This window comes from Dasypus novemcinctus, chromosome 3 (genome assembly GCF_030445035.2).
Source record: "Dasypus novemcinctus isolate mDasNov1 chromosome 3, mDasNov1.1.hap2, whole genome shotgun sequence".
Lineage (NCBI taxonomy): Eukaryota > Metazoa > Chordata > Mammalia > Cingulata > Dasypodidae > Dasypus > Dasypus novemcinctus.
Genome location: NC_080675.1, coordinates 128,325,235 through 128,341,814, shown reverse-complemented (window position 1 = coordinate 128,341,814; position 16,580 = coordinate 128,325,235). Strand labels below are relative to the sequence as shown.

Genomic DNA, 16,580 nt, shown 5'->3' with positions numbered 1-16,580 from the left:
ACCCTGAAGAATGAACCAACATAAGGGGGAATGCAACTATGGACTGATAGACTTATTATTATTCTAGCAATGGAAGAACTTGTATCATTGATATAAAAGTATTGGCCATCAGAGTTTCTGAGAAGAGGGAGAGGGAAGAATAGGTGTAAAATGGGGTATTTTTGGGGAATTGGAATTGTTCTGTGTGACATTGCAATGACAGATACAGGCAATTACACATTTTATCAAACCCATAAAAATATGTGATGCAAAGTGTAAACTATAAACTATAGGCTATGGTTAATAGCAATGCTTCAATACATATTTATCCATTATAACAAATGTACCACACTAATGAAAAATGTTAATAAATATATATATATATATATTTTTTTTTTTTTTTTTTTTGAGGTATACCAGGGGCAGGGATTGAACTCCAGACCTTGTATGTTGGAAGCTGGTACTCAGCCACTGTGCCACTTTGGGTCGCCTGAGTTGGTTTTCTTTTTTTTTTTTTTAGGAGGCACTGGGGAGCCAACCTGGGACCTTCCAAGTGGGAAGCAGGCACTCAACCACTTGAGCCACACCCACTCCCTCCTCTCTCTCTCTCTCTCTCTATATATATATGTATTTTTTGAGGTACTGGGGCTGGTGATTGAACTGGGACTTCATAGTGGAAAGTTGATGCTCAACCACTGAGCGCCTGAGTTGGTTTTTCCATTTGTTTGCTTGTTTTTTTTTTGGAGGTAGCGAACCCAGGACTTCCCATGTGGAAAGTAGGAGCTCAATTGCTTGAGCCACATCCACTCCCCTCCCCTTTATTGTTGATGTAGCATTTATCCAATCTAAAGCTTCTTTAAAAATAAAAAAAAAAAAGGTCAGGAGACAGAGGGGTACAGGAACAGAGTTTGTGTATGCTATTGAAGTTAAGTTAGTACCAAATCAAATAAGATTGTTATCGTTTTAGGATATTAAATTTAATACCATGGCAACTACAAAAATCTGAAGAATATACACAGAAAGAAATGAGAAGGGACTCCAAATGGTTCACTAAAAAAATCAAATGAAGGGGAAGTGGACTTGGCCCAGTGGTTAGGGCGTCCGTCTACCACATGGGAGGGCCACGGTTCAAACCCAGGGCCTCCTTGACCCGTGTGGGGCTGGCCCACATGCAGTGCTGATACGCACAAGGAGTGCCCTGCCACGCAGGGGTGTCCCCGCGTAGGGGAGCCCCACGCTCAAGGAGTGCACCCCATAAGGAGAGCTGCCCAGCACGAAAGAAAGTTCAACCTGCCCAAGAATGGAGCCGCACACATGGAGAGCTGACACAACAAGGTGACGCAACAAAAAGAAACACAGATTCCCGTTGTGCTGACAACAACAGAAGCAGACGAAGAAGAAACACACAACAAATAGACACAGAGAACAGACAATGGGGGTGGGGGGTAGTGGTGGTGGGGAGAAATAAAATAAAAAAAAAAAAATCTAAAAAGAAAAAAAAATTAAATGAATATGAAAGTTGGCAGTAATGAAAGATTTGAGGGAAAAATGCATAAGTCTTATAAAATCCAAAGAGCAAAATGGTGGAACAAAATTCCACATTATCAGTGGTTACTTTTGATACAAATGGATTACCATGTGCTGTCCAAAAAAAAAAAAAAGCAAAGATTGTCAGAATGGATAAATAAGGCATGACCCAAGAGGATTGTGGGAAGATGTTAGACCCTGGCATTCAAGGAAATCTTTATCATAATATGAGCTAGATATAAGCTCAAGGAACAGACAGCTTAGGGACCAAATACCAGAATTAACACTTTAAAATACTAAAATGTACAGTTTACTACAAAAGATTACAAGACAGGAGAAGATAGTGGGAAGATTGTGGAGTAGGGAACTCCAGCACTCAGTTCTTCCAACAAAACAACTATTAATAGCCAGAAACTTTCTGAAACAACTATTTTGAAACACCAGAGGCCAGAAGAACACTGTACAGCATCCAGAGAAGTGGGAGGAAGAGGCTCATAAATTATGGTAGAGAACAGTAAATTACTCTCTCTGCATGGCGGCTACTGGTCCCCATAATGCACTCTCACAGCTGGCTGATAGAGAGTCCAGACCCTGTCTTAGCTGCTGGTATAGAAAGGGACATAAAAATCCTCTTCCCCAAGAACAGAGGTGTGCATGGCTGAACACTGAACATGGCTTTTGATTAGTGAATGCAGGTGCTTGGAAGACCAGATATGAGGCAGCTATTGTTTCAAACTGCCCTGGACAAGGGCAGTGGCAGCCATTCTTCCAGAAACTCACCCAGAAAGGGGTAGTGGAAGTGGAGACTTAAAGAAGCTGTGCTTCCTCAGGGCTGTGGGGGCCAGTTAGCTGAAGGGCTGCATTTGCTGGGCAGACCAGGAAAGCTCAGCTTTGTTGAGCTGTCAGAGAAGTTTTTGATGCTCTTTCTAATCCCCTTCCCCAGGGCACTTTGAAACCAGTCTACACCACCCCCTTCCCCTTTCCTGGGTCCCTGGCCCTGTTTTGGCTGGGAAAGACTGACTCAGGAAAGTCCTTTTCATTGTGTTCTCCCCCCAAAATTTGCCCTCCAGCTTGATACAACAAAAGGAGTGTAAAAATCTACAGAGGCAGACAGTTTGGGACAAAGTCCTAACAGCTTCAAACACCTGGGAGAGGGAGGCCTGTCTCTTGGGAAACAGAGGGGACCATTAAGCTCCTGTAAAGAGGAGAACACTAAAATAACTAAAAGCAAAAGCCCAGGACAAGCCAGACACCCAGAAAACTACCAGTACACGGCATTCACCTTGAGCAGACCTCCTGATAGGAGGGCTGAAGGTCAAGAAAGTCTCTGTCTTATCACCAGCTGGTTACAAAAGCAAAAAACAGACTTCTCAGGAACTAAATCCCAGAGTTAGCATTTTACAATATTAAATGTGCAAAGAATGAGCATAAGACACACAAAGAAACAGGAAATGATAGCCCATCCAAGGGAAGAGGATAAAAATCCAGAAAACACCAGTGAAGATGAGAATGTGTACATACCAAACAAAGCCTTTAAAAAATGATCTTAAAAATGCTCAAGAAGAAGAAGGAAAGTACATAGAAAGAATTAATGACTATCAGGAAAAACAATGAACAAGTAATATGAGAATCTCAGTAAAGAGACAGATATTTTAAAAAGGAGCCTTACAGAACCACTGGATTTGAAGATCACAATAACTGAAAATGAAAAATGCCTGGGAAGGTTTCAAGAGCAAAGTGGAGCTGGCAGAAGAAAGAATCATTGAACTGGAAGACAACACACTTGAAATGAGTCAGGCTGAGAAGCAGAAGGAAAAAAGAAATATTAAAAGCAAAAATAGCGTATAACACCCCTGGGACATCATTAAGCTCTCCAATATATGCATTATGGAAGTCGCAGATGGACAAGGGCAGAAGGAATTGTCAAAGAAATAATGACAGGGAACTTCCCAAACTTAGCAAAACGTGAATATATACATCTAAGAAGCCTGGAGAACATCAAACAGGATAAACATGAAGAAAAATATACCCTATTATATATTGATCATGCTATTGAATGCAAAGGACATGGAAAAAGTTCAGAAGGCTGCAAGAGAAAAGCAATGTGTTAGGTACAAGGCAGTCCCAATTAGACTGAATTCTGATTTCTCATCAGAAACCATGGAGGCAAGAAAGCAGTGGGTTGAAATACTTAAAGTGCTAAAAGAAAATACCTGCCAGCCAAAGATTTCATATCAGGAAAGGGTGTCTTTCAAAAATGAGGCAGAGATGAAGACTTTTTCAGATAAACAAAAACTGAGGGAGTTCATCACTAGCAGACTTGCCCTACAAGCAACATTCAAGAGAGTTCTTCACACTGAAAGTATAATTAAAGTACAATTATAAAAATGGCTACTATCAATTGTAATGTCCACACCAGTGCTAGGTGTTGGTGGTGGGGTGCTGTACGGAAATCCTGTATTTTATGCTTGATTGTTCTGTAAACTCACAACTTCCCTAATAAAATAAAATCCTAACAGGTCTTATCCTAATAAGTATTTCAGTAAAAAAAACCCATCATGACTCAAATGTATGGTGTTTATAAAATAAGATTAAGAGGGGACTCTAAATAAGGCCTCCAAAAGGACCTAGCCACACTCACACATCATTCACAGAAACAAGGCTGTGCCATAATATTCCATTACATATAAGGGCCATCAAACTCTGTCAAGTTCCTAGGCATCGTCTTATCCTTTAAAGGCAAACAGATTTCCACCGCCACCAAACAGAGACTAAAAGTGCATAACACTTATAAGGTTTATTCATGTTTTGGAGGTGCAACACACCCACATCTCTCACTCTCATTATTGCCCATATACAAAATTACATATATATCTCCTGCTCTCCACTGGGGACAACCCCAACAATGTGTCTTAGAATTGGCAGGATAAATCATTTACCAAGCCTTGCCCCTTGCCCCACCAGAAATGGATCTTAAATTAGAGGCCTTGGCTATCTCTGAATATGCCTCTTGGAGTCCTTAGACTAAGCATGGCAAATCCTGGCTGCTTATTGGCCTCTTCTAAAAAATGGAGGTGCTTACAGGGCCACAAGCAGTCAGTCTGTGCATGAAGATGCCCATAATGCCATGGGTGAGAGAATTCCCAGCAGGAGCTCAGCACAGCCACAAAAATATCACTGCTAAAATGAAAATGGTACCTATAGGGGAGGGCTAACCCTGACAAACAGGGCCTTTCCAAATCACGACGTATTGAGGCTTCCTCGTGTTCGGCCCCTTGCCCATAGATCTTAAGACACTGGTTATGACACCCTCATTGCCCCCTCTTCTAGCCAAGTGGGGAGCCCCTTGGAACCAACTGGAATGTGGAAAGTGAGTTACTGTATTTCATTGATGGTAATGCTATCATTGCATACAACACAGCTTGCTGGAGGGTCATGGACTATCACCTGGTCTCAAACACCACACTTACCCAAGATGGCTGTTTGGTATCCGCAGAGTTGGCAGAGTTGGAAGCTGTGCATTTAGCTCTCCAGGATGCTCTGAGCTGCCAGTTGCCCAATCTCCAAATCTTTACTGATTCTTGGGCAGTGGTCAAACAATTGGCAGAGGGATCTGGCCAATGGAAACAAAATAGTTTTCTTAAAGAGAAAGGTCTTTGTGAAGGGCTTCACATTTGAAAACAGCTCACAGCTTCATCCATTTCCACACATGCTCAATTTACCACACTGGAGTACATTGCAGATAACTACCTAAAATCTATTCCTACACAGCATCCCCAGTGGGTTCCTTGGAGACTGCCCACTCAGGCACTCCCCAACTTCCCCTACCAACTGGTGGTCTGGGTCCATAGCACCTCAGGCCTCAGAGGTCACATTTTTTATGAACAGCTTCTTTATGGAAATGCAATTTTATACTAAGAATACGGTTTATTTGTATCACAATATATTGTAAATTTGTGTTTTTAAAAAAATATGTGGAGTGGGTATATAAAGAGGAAATACCCCTAAGCCTATCATTGGCCAAAATAATTACTAAAAGTTGTGACTTGTGCTCCAAAACCAAATATTGGCATGCCATAGATGGGGTCCCATTTCATGAGGCAGGGATAAACTCTTCTCCTGAATCTATATTAATACTTAGGAGCCCTTCCATCATTGTCAGAGCTACTAGGAAGTGGATATTATAGCTCCAAAATCAAGTGATGAAAAACAGTCTGGGTCATCTTTAGAGATTAAAAAAAAGAGCTACATCTTTTTGTTTGGTAGATGCCAGTCACATTAAAGAATGACTGCCTTTGACTCTGCCATTACCCATCAAAGGCACAACACTGGGGTGGCAAACATGACATAGAGCAAGCCGTGAGAGAAAGCATTATGCATTCTCTCAGCAAGGAAGAAACAACCCAAGTCTGGCTGTCATGAAAGAAGTAGCAGCCCCAGAAGTTGTTCCTCACTGACTGGTATAATGTCAATTCTTCACCTTGGTTCTGGGTTTTACCATTTATGCTGACTACAGGGGTCATTGGCTCACTTACTGTCACATAAGTCCTCACCATGTAGGTCCAGGAATGTTCAAACAATATTCAGCTAATCTAAAATTGCATCCAGGGGTGGGACAGAGGAGATTGCTGGTTGTCACTCCTCAACCACCTGCACCCAGCATGTCATGACGCATAGCTGATGACCCAAAGCTACCCAACCTAGATATTAAATGGGTCCACTGGCACAAATCCATTAATGATTTCAACCCAGGCATAAGCTATGTAAGGTTCTCACATAGTACCAATGGCCTCATGAGTATATATGAATTAAAACTGCATGGCTCAGGAAACGGTTTTGGCTCAACTGATAGAGCATCTGCCTACCATATGGAGGGTCCAGGGTTTGATACCCAGGTATGCTGTGCCAAGCAGGGGTGTCCCCCACTTAGGGGTTCCCCATGCGTAAGGAGTGCACCTGTAAGGAGAGCTGCCTGGTGCAAAAAAAGTGCAGCCCACCCAGGAGTGGTGCCGCACACAGGGAGAGCTGATGCAGCAAGATGATGCAAAACCACCAACAAAAAGTGACACAGTTTCCCGGTGCCTCACGACAAGAATGCAAGCAGACCCAGAAGAACACACAGTGAATGGACACAGAGAGCAGACAACAGATAGGAAAGGGAGAGAAATAAATAAAATAAATCTTAAAAAAATAAAACAAACAAACAAAAAAACTGCATGGCTAATTGTTCTCTACCTCAGACTGCTGGACATACTATTCTAAGACAAGAGTTTAAATTGCAAAGGGAGCCTACAAAAAATTAACACCCAACTGGCATCTAAGTGTGTACAAAACATAGTCTCCCTGTGAAGGGAAGTGCGGGGGGCCATGTGGGAGCACACAGCTAAAGCCTTTGATAGGCACCACCTAGATGACCCCCTAAAGTCATCTAGGGGTAGATTCTAGACCCCCTAGAGATCTATGATCACAACTATTTTTATGGAAACCTACAGATAGATAGTGAATAGAGCTGCCCAATGGTATTTAAAAGCCCATGGCAAAATTCCCCATTCTTTATGGATGGCTACCTGGGTGGGATACCTACCCAAGGTTGGCCCCTGGTGATTACCACCTTGCCTTAGACGACATCACCCTAGCCCATGAGTTTGCCAATGGATTCCCAACCCAAGACCACCAAAGAGGGTCGCCCACAGCTGCTCCTGTCATCCTGATGAAGCAGTCACCTCTGTGCTCGAGTCAGCTGATAAGCCCAGATTCTGCCTTGAGAAATGGAAAGAAAACCCCAAACCACATCAGACTACTACCTGGATAAAATGATAAGACTGCCTAGCCATGATGAGCTGCTTGTAGCTGTGAGTTGTACCTCCCACAGTTGTAAAGCTGCCTTTCATTTTGCTGCCTCCCTCCTGGCATGCTTACCATTGTATCTTTCATATTACACAGCAGGGTCAACCTTCCACCATCTAGAGGCCCACAGTTTGCCCTCAGTTCCTTTGCCTAAGCTCCTGGTTCTCTATATGCTAATAAGGGCTAATGCAACAACAGATTCCCTAGCCCAGATAGTCTTGGATAACCCTCTGGCCTTAGACTACCTCTTGACCAAAAAACAGGGTGTCTGTGCCATAAGAAACACACCCTGCTGCATATATATTAATAACTTGGGGCCAGTCAAAATTAGTTTACAAAAAATGGTTCAAGACATCAAGGCATTTCACAATATGACCAAGGTTATTTCAATGAATACCTCAGTGGTATAAAAATACCACTGACATTTCCTCCCAGGGGATATGGGGAATGGCGATGCAAAGGCTTCCAGTCCTTGGTTTTACTATTTATTGACATTTTTATAATAACCAATATCCTCAGGTACTTTAAGCATGGACTCAATAATGCTATCCCCTTGGCAATAAATACATAAGTCACCCAAACTGTCACTGTCCTCCAAATGAATGATGCCAAGGCATCAGGGAATGAATGTTATAACTACCAATTTTTTGTGTTTGTGCTTTTTATTTTAACAAGTCAATTTTTTTTGATACAAATAAAGCATACAATTCATCCAAAGTGTACACTCAATGGTATTTGGTATAATCACGTAGTTGTGCATTCATCACTTCAATCACTGTTATTTTCATTATTTTTTTAAACAAACAACACAAAACAGAGAGAAAACAAGAAAAACCTTCACCTCTCAATCTCTTCATGTTTCCCCTCCTGTACATAGCTACTATTTCTGGCTATTCTTGCACAATTCTTTATTTATTTATTAAGCAGTTTTATTGAGATATATTCTATACCACATGATCTATATAAAGTATATAATGTATGGCTTATAGTATAATCACAATTTATGTGTTCATCGTCACAAAAATTTTTAGAATTATTTCATTACTCCTAAAAGAAAAACTCCACACCCCTTAGCATGCCTACCCTAACCTTATATTACCACTAATCAAATTTCATCTTTATAAATTGATTTATATTTACATTTTATATAAATGTCATACATTATGTTACAGATAATTGTCATAATTTTCATACAATATGTTGCACAATGTATTTAGTTCATAATAACATGGTCATATAGCATCTATCCCTCTGTGTCTCGCTTGCCTCACACAACATAATGTCCTCTGGGTTCATCCATGTTATATGCTTTATGACTTCATTTCTACTTATAGCTGAATAATATTCCATCGTGTGAATACACCACAATTTCTTTATCCATTCATCTGTTGATGGACACCTGGGTTGTTCCCAGACATAGGTGTTCAGATGTCTATTTGTGTTACTGCTCTCAGTTCTTCTGGGTATATATCCAGTAGTGGTATTGCAGGGTCATGTGGCAAATCTATATTCAAATTCTTTAAGAAGTGCCGAACAGTCCTCCACAGTGGCTGTACCATTCTGCATTCCTACCAACAGTGAATATATGTTCCTATCTCTCCACAGCCCCTCCAACTCTTGTAACTCTCCGTCTTTTTCATAGTGGCCATTCTGATAGGTATGAAATGATATCTCATAGTTTTGATTTGCATTTCCTTAATCATTAGTGATGTTGAACATTTTTTCATGTGTGTGTGGTGTGTACATATATATATTGACATTTTTATTGCCTCTTTGGACAAATGTCTACTCAAGTCTTGCCCAAGTTTTAATTGGGTCATTTGTGTTTTTATTGTTGAGTTGTAACTTCTCTTTATATATCATAGATATTAAACCCTTATCAGACATATGATTTACAAATATTTTTTCCCATTGAGTCAGTTGCCTTTTCACCCTTTTGACAAAGTCAAAGTTTGACTTTGAGGAGGTCCCATTCATCTATGTTTTCTTTTGTTGCACATACTTTGGGTGTAAGGTCCAAGAAACCACCACCTACCACAAGGTTTTTAAAAGGTTTCCCTACATTTTCTTCTTAGTTTTATGGTCCTGGCTTTAATATTTAGGTCTTTGATCCATTTTGAGTTGATTCTTGTATAGGGACTGAGATAGGGGTCCTCTTTCATTCTTTTAGTTATAGATATCCAGTTCTCCTAGCACCATTTGTTGAAGAGACTGCTTTGTGCCATTAACATGGACTTGGTAGGTTTGTCAAAAACCTTGACTGTAGAGATTTATTTCTGGACACTCAATTCTATTCTACTGATCAATGTGTCTATCTTTATGCCAGTTCCATACTGCTTTGACCACTGTAGCTTTATAATATGTTTCAAGGTCAGGCAGTGAAATTCCTCCCATGCCACCCTTGTTTTTTTTTTTTTCTTTTTTTTTTATTGACTTTGTAATAATATTACATTAAAAAAATATATATATGAGGTCCCATTCAAAAATATGGAACGCTTCACGAATTTGCGTGTCATCCTTGCGCAGGGGCCATGCTAATCTTCTCTGTATCGTTCCAATTTTAGTATATGTGCTGCCGAAGCAAGCACTGTCACCCTTGTTTTTTAGAATACCTTTCGTTATTTGGGGGCACTTTCCCTTCCAAATGAATTTGGTAATTGCCTTTTCTATTTCTGTAGAGTAGGTTGTTGGAATTTTGATTGGTATTGCATTGAACCTAAAAATCAGTATGGATAGCATTGACATGTTCATGATAATTTAGTCTTCCAATCCATGAACATGGAATGTCTTTCCATTTGTTCAGGTCTTCATTGATTTCTTTTAGCACTCTTTTGTAGTTTTCTGCATATATGCTCTGTACTTCTTTGGTTGAGTTGCTTCTTAGGCATTTGAGTCTTTTTGTTGTTATTGTAAATGGAATTCTCCCCCTGATTTCCTCCTCAGATTGTTCAATACTAGTGTACAAAAACATTACTGATTTTTGCATGTTGATCTTGTAACCTGTCGTTTTGCTGAACTCATTTATCAGCTCAAGTAGCTTTGTTGTAGACATTTCATAATTTTCTAAATATAGTATCATGTCATCCACAAATAGAGTTTTACTTTCTCATTTTCCTATTTAGATACCTTTAATTTTTTTTTTCTTATCTAATTGCTCTAGCTAGAACTTCTAGCACAATGTAACAATGGTGACAGGGCATCCTTGTCTTGTTGTCAATCTTAGAGAGAAAGCTTTCAACCTTTCCCCATTGAGTATGATGTTGGCTGTGGGTTTTCATAAATGCCTATTGTCATATTGAGGAATTTTCCTTCTATTCCTATCTTTTGAAATGTTTTTTTATCAAAAAAATGATGCTGGATTTTGTCAAATGCCTTTTCTGTGTTGATTGAGATGATTCTGTGTTTTTTTCCTTTAGTTGTTAATGTGGTATATTACATTAATTGATTTTTTGTTGAACCAGCCTTGCATACCAGGAATAAATTGTTTTTTCATATGCTGTTGGTGTAAATTTGGACTTATTTTATCGAGACTTCTTGCATCTATGTTCATTAGAGAGATTTGTCTATAATTTTCTTTTCTTGTAGTGTCTTTATCTGGCTTTTGTATTAGGGTGATGTTGGTTTCATAAAATGTGTTGGGTAATTTTTCCTCTTCTTCATGTTTCTGGAAGAGTTTAAAGAGGATTGGTGTTCTTTTTGAAATGGTTGGTAGAATTCACCTGTGAAGCCATCTAGTCCTGGACTTTTCTTTGTTGGGAGATTTTTGATGACTGTTACATTCTCTTTAAATGTGATTGACTTGTTAAGTTCTTGTATTTCTTGTAGTATCATGTAGGTTGTTTGTACATTTCTAGGAATTTGTCTATTCATTTAGGGGGTCTAGTTTGTTGGCATACATTTTCTCATAACATCCTCTTATGATTCTTTTTATTTCTGTGGGGTCAGACATAACTTCTCCCCTTTCATTTCTGATTGTATTTATTTGCATCTTCTCTCTTTTTTCTTTGTTAGTGTTGCTAGGGCTTTGTCAATTTTATTGATCTTCTCAAAGATCCAGCTTTTGGTTTTGTTGATTTTCTCTATTGTTTTATTTATTTTTTGCTCTCAATTTCATTTATTTCTACTCTAATCTTTATTATTTCTTTCCTTCTGCTTGCTTTGGGATTGATTTGCTGTTCTTTTTCTAGTTTCTCTAGTTGTTCGGGTAAATCTTTGAGTTTAATCCTTTCTTCTTTTTAAATATAGGCATTTAGGGCTATAAAATTTCGTCTCAAGACTACCTTCACTGTATCCCATAAGTTTTGATAAGTTGTGTTCTTGTTTTCATTGTCTCAATATATTTACAGATTTCACTTGCAATTTCTTCTTTGACTCACTGATTATTTAGGAATGTGTCATTTAGCCTCCACACATTTGAAAATTTACCGTTTTCCTGTCTATTTTTGATTTTCAGTTTCATTCCATTATGACCTGAGAAGATACATTGTATAATTTCAAACTTTTTGTATTTCTTGAGAGCTGCATTGACCCTAGTATGTGGTCTATCCTGGAAAAAGATCCATGGGCACTTGTGAAGAATGTTTAACCTGCTGAGTTTGGGTGTAATATTCTGTATATGTTTAACCTGCTGAGTTTGGGTGTAACATTCTGTATATATACAGAATGTTAGGTCTAGCTCACTAATCATATTGTTCAAGCTCTTTGCTTCCTTGCCAATTTTCTGTCTAGTTGTTCTATCTAATGATGTAAGTGGTGTGTTGAAGCCTCCAACCACTATTGTAGAGATGTCTATTTCTCCCTTAGGTGTTGCCAGAGTTTGCCTCCTGTATTTTGGGGCACCTGGTTAGGTGTAAAGATATTTATGACTATTACTTCTTCCTGTTGCATTGTCCCTTTTGTTAATATATAATGTCCTTATGTATCTCATAACTTTTTTGCATTTGAAGTCTACTTTGTCTAATAATAGCATAGCTATCCATATTCTTTTTTGATTTTGGTTTGCATGGAGTATCTTTTTCTAACCTTTCTCTTTCAGCCAGTTTGTATACCTGGGTCTAAGGTGAGTGTCTTGTAGGCAGCCTATGGATGGCTAATGTTTTTTCATCCATTCTGTCAGCTTATATCTTCTGGCTGGGGAGTTTAATCCACTCACATTCAATGATTTATTTTATTTTACTTTTTTTTACTTCCACACATTTTTATTTATTTATTTTTAATTTTTATTTTTTTCCTTTTTTTAAAATTGATTTTGTAAAAATATTACATTAAAAAAAATATGAGGTCCCATTCAACCCCACCACCCCCACCCCACCACTCCCCCCCCCCAGCAACCCTCACTCCCATCATCATGACACATCCATTGCATTTGGTAAGCTCATCTCTGGGCATCTCTGCACCTCATGGTCAATGGTCCACATCATAGCCCATACTCTCCCCCATTCCATCCAGTGGGCCCTGGAAGGATTTACAATGTCTGGTGATTGCCCCTGAAGCACCATCCAGGGCAACTCCTCAACGATTTATTTTAAATGCATTATTTATTTCCACCATTTTATTCATTTGTTTTCACGTGTCGTATCTTATTTTCATCTGTCTTTTTACTCTTTTGTTATCCTTTCTTCTATTTTTTCTTCTGTACTCTACTCCACACCACTCTTTCCTTTTTCTTTCAGGTTTTAAGGCTTCCTTTAATATTTCCTGCAAAGGTAGGTTCTTTTTTAAAAATGAACTTTCTTAGTTTCTGTTTATTTGTGAATAATTTAAACTCACCTTTATATTTGTAGGACAGTTTTTCTGGACACAGAATTCTAGGCTGGCTGTTACTCTCTTTCAGTCTCCTAATTGTATCATACCACTGTCTTCTCACCTCCATGGTTTCTGATGAGAAATCTACTCTGAGTCTGTGATAGTTTGGTTCTCCCTTGCTCTTCTCAGAATTTTCTATTTATCTTTGACATTTGGAATTCTGAGTAGTATGTGTCTTGGAGTAGGTCTATATGGATTTATTCTGATTGGGCTGCAATGCCCTTCTTGGATATATAAGTTCGTTTCTTTCATGAAAGTTGGGAAATTTTCAGCTATTTCCTCAAATGCTTTTTCTGCTCCTTTTCCCTTCTCTTCTCCTTCTGGGACTCCAATGACACATATATTGCATTTTGTGTTGCCATTCAAGTCTCTGAGCCTCTGCTCAATTATTTCCATTCTTTTCTCTCTCTGTTCATTTCTTTCATCAATTTCAGTTGTTCTCTTTTTGGTATCACTTATTCTTTCTTCCATCATTTTGAGTCTGCCATTTTATGCCTCTAATGTGTTTTTGATCTTATGTATTGTGTCTTCCATTCCTGTGAGCTTTTTTACTTTTCTATTCAGGATTTCAAATTCTTGCTTTGTATCTGATCAATGTCTTCTTGATGTTGTTTATCTCTTTAGTCATATGTCTTTCAACTCAAGTGGATTTTGGCTAATTGCATGTCATTAATTAGTTCTCTTAAATCCTGAGTCTCTTCTAGGGCTTTGATATATTCCTTTCCTTGGGCCATGTCTTCCATTTTTTTTACTATGGCTTGTAATTTTTTGCTGATGTCTAGGCATCTGATTTGGATGTAGTTTACACAGATGTTCAATTTCTCTCTCTTTTGTAGGGATTTAGTGGCAGGAGGCTGTGTGTTCCCACTGCTCTTTGATGCTTTGTTCAACCTGGATCATTAGGATTGTCCCTGTTAGGTGGTTAAAACTGTGCTTTGGACTCAGTAATGAGTTGCAGACCTGTTTCCTAGGACCTTGGGTAGGAAGGTTATTAAGACTGGAAAAAACCTCTCATTTATTTTAATTTTCTCATGTGCACTACCTTGGTTTTCCAGCAGATGGTTCTTTGACAGCTCTCTGAGTTCAATACCTGGTCAGAGTGTGTTTACTGTAACACAGATCAGGCTAATGTAATAGAGGTTCCTCCCTCAGGGCTAAGAGACTTGTAATTCAAACTTTCTCAGAGACAGTTCTCCAGCCTTCTCTAGCAGACTTCTCCCTTTTCCTGGGTAGGAAATAATTCCATTCCCCACTGTGTCCTCAATAGTCATTCCAGGTTTGTAGAGAAGGAGGTTGAGAGGGTCAGATTTATTTAGTCCCTTGTCAGCTCCCAAGGCAATCAGTGGCATGGCCTTGACTTTGAAGGGCTCATAGGACACAGAAGACCAATTTGTGAGTCAAAAGCTGAGTCAGCCTTAGGCTCTGTTCCTCTCTCTCCCCTTTGCTGGCAAGGTGCCTCTTCAACAATCAGTCCTGACTAGAAGAGATGGAGATTGAGAGGGTTGAATATCTCCAGTCCCTTGCTGTCTCCCAGGGCAAGCAATGCAGTGGTCCCATTCAGCCAGGAAGGGCTGGTGGGACACAGCAGATCAAACTTGTGAGTCAGAAGCTGAGTCAGCCTTAAGCTATATCCCTCTCTATCCCCTTTCCGGGACTGTGGATCCCTGGAGCCCCTTTGTCTGTAGCCAGCTCAGAAGCCTGAGAATTCAAAATGTGCTTAGTGTGGGGGAGGGTGCTGGCAGTATCAGCTGCTGGTTTCAACTCAAAGTTTTGTCATCATGATTCCCCTCCTTTGACCCTTTCCTTTCTGGGCAGTATCCAGCCTTTGCCTGGTGCTCTAAACCCTAGAAGATCATTTTTCTAGGCCATTTCAGGCTGGCCTCTAGCTATTTTTCTGGATTAGATGTCTTTCTATCCACCATTTTCCCAGAAGTCTCTCCTGTTGTGTTTTTATAAACTAATGTTTAACAATCTGAAGAGGAAATTGGGAAAAAAAATTCCACTTAAAATAGAAACTAAAAGAATCCACTGTCTAGGAATGAATTTAAGCAAGGATGTAATGGACATGGGAAACTCAAAACATGGCTTAAAGAAATCAGAGGGCAGAGGAGGTGTAGCTCAGTGGCTGAGTGCCTCCTTCAGATGTATGAGGTCCTGGGTTCAATCCCTGGTACCTCCTGAAAAAAAAAAAAAAGAAATAAAAAAACCTAAATAAATTATGCAGCCATGGATTGGGAGACTAAATATTGTTAAGGTGTCAATTTTACCCAAAGTGTTTTACAAATCCAACACACTTTCAATAAAAATCCAACATCCTTCTTTGTAGAAATTGGAAAGCCAATCATCAAATGGATATGGTAGGATAATGGGCTCTGAAGAATACAAACCTTCATGGAAAAGAAGAAAATGGTTGGAGGACTCACATTTTCCAATTCTAAAACTGATTACAAAGCTACAGTAAACAAAACAGTGTGGTAGTGGCATAAGGACAGTTCCTATAGAACAATTGAAATGAATTAAGACTTCATAAATATACCCTCACAACTGTGGTCAATTGATTTTTTTTATGGTACTGAGTCCAGGTATTGAATTGAGAATTTATTTGTGGGAAGCCAGTGCCCAATGACTGAGCCACATTGACTCCCCTGAGTTGGTTATTTTGTTTGTTTGCTTGTTGTTCATTTATTTGTTCTTAGAGGGAACCAGGGACTGAACCCAGGACCTCCCATGTGGGAAGCAGGTCCTCAACTGCTTAAGCCACATGCACTCTCCTGGTCAAGTGATTTTTCACAAGAGTGCCAAGTTTACTCAATGGGGAAAGAATAGTGTCTTCAAAAAGTGGTGCTGATTGTTTTTTTTGGTCTTTATTTATTTTTTTTAATGTTACATTAAAAAAATATGAGTCCCCATATGCTCCCCACCCCCCTCACCCCACTCCTCCCCCCATAGCAACAATCTTCTCCATCATCATGAGACATTCATTGCATTTGGGGAATACATCTCTGAGCACCACTTCACCTCATGGTCAATGGTCCACATCATAGCCCACACTCTCCCACAGTCCACCCAGTGGGCATGGGAGGACATACAATGTCCAGTAACTGTTCCTGCAGCACCACCCAGGACAACTCCAAGTCCTGAAAATGTCCCCACATCACATTGTTTCATAAGTTCACAACCTCTGTAATAAAAATATATTAAAAAAATAATAGGTGAGTTGGGAGAAAATACACCAAATGTAGAGTATGGACTATAGTTAGTAGTAATTCTGAAATTATAAAATTTTGATGATGGTCTTGCATAGTTTGTGCAAATATTGGCACATTGCTACTAACTATGGTCAATGGTTTACATCATGGTTTACATTTTGCATCATATACTTTCACAGGTTCTGGCAAAATATATAATGGCCTGTATCCATA

General features: G+C 39.3%; 1 non-coding gene across 1 annotated transcript; it reads right to left on the bottom strand.

Annotated features, from left to right (window-relative positions):
• Positions 1-9,834: 9,834 nt before the first annotated feature.
• Positions 9,835-9,941, bottom strand: LOC111767172 (U6 spliceosomal RNA). The gene has a single exon (XR_002799063.2). It is a non-coding gene; the product is annotated as a U6 spliceosomal RNA (small nuclear RNA).
• Positions 9,942-16,580: the final 6,639 nt, after the last annotated feature.